We start from the raw sequence: 978 nt of genomic DNA on the forward strand, positions 1-978 counted from the left end.
ATATATAGTTTATATATTAAACGGTTGATATATAATCTTCATTATTAATTTTCTCAATTGAAAAAATTGCGATTTAGTTTATTTTGCATTATAAACAAATGATTATACAGGAGAAAGAGTAGTTCAAGATGTTGTTGGATCATTGTCTTGGGGGTTTAGAGCCATGGCATTTACACTTTCCATGATCGCATTTGCAATCCTGATAAGAACAATGCCTACAAGCAATATGGTTTAAACAACCCTGGTCCATTTTGCATTTGAATTATTTGGATTTGGATAGAGTGTCCATTTTGAGTTCCTCCAACGAATTCGTAACTACCAAATGAAAAAAAAAAATGAGTTTTTGTTAAAGCAGCCAATGACCAAAGTGTCAAATGTATAATACTAATCGCGTTGAAGACAAAAAAAGCCAAGAACGCAACAATGGTAACGCGAAGATTGTTCAATTTTTGTTTCGGATTTTTGAAAACATATTGTCAAATGAATTAAATTATCTTATATACATGAATAATTTGTGTTGATGAGCTCTAGATATGTATACACGTTAAACTATTAATTGGGCTTTTCTGTTTTAATGATTTTATTAAATATCATTTTAAACAAATTAGCAAAAACTAATTGGATTGGATTTACAATTGTCAAAATATATTTACCAAATTAATACCAAATCTATGTGTGTTTTTTTTTTTTTTTGACATCAACCAACTCTTTGTGTAATTTGTTTCAATTTATTCATAATATTTGCAACTAAGTAAATAAACAACTGTTTGTTCAAAAAAAAATAAAAAAAGTATATAAACATCTATATCTCGAAGTAATTTATCTTTGGATATGTTTTCTTTTATTGGGGGTTTGAAAATGGACTATCGGGTCCATGAGTCCAAGAAAGAAAAAAAAAATGCATATCATTCTTTATCTTCGACACCAAGACTTGGAAATATTGGCTTCATGTATCTTATGATTATCTCGCGTGCTAGT

The 978-nt window shown here is 28.4% G+C and overlaps 1 pseudogene; it reads right to left on the bottom strand.

The window, feature by feature from the left end:
• Window positions 1-139: 139 nt before the first annotated feature.
• Window positions 140-446, bottom strand: LOC109131711 (annotated as a pseudogene).
• Window positions 447-978: the final 532 nt, after the last annotated feature.

The sequence above is a fragment of the Camelina sativa genome, unplaced genomic scaffold (assembly GCF_000633955.1).
Source record: "Camelina sativa cultivar DH55 unplaced genomic scaffold, Cs unpScaffold02875, whole genome shotgun sequence".
Lineage (NCBI taxonomy): Eukaryota > Viridiplantae > Streptophyta > Magnoliopsida > Brassicales > Brassicaceae > Camelina > Camelina sativa.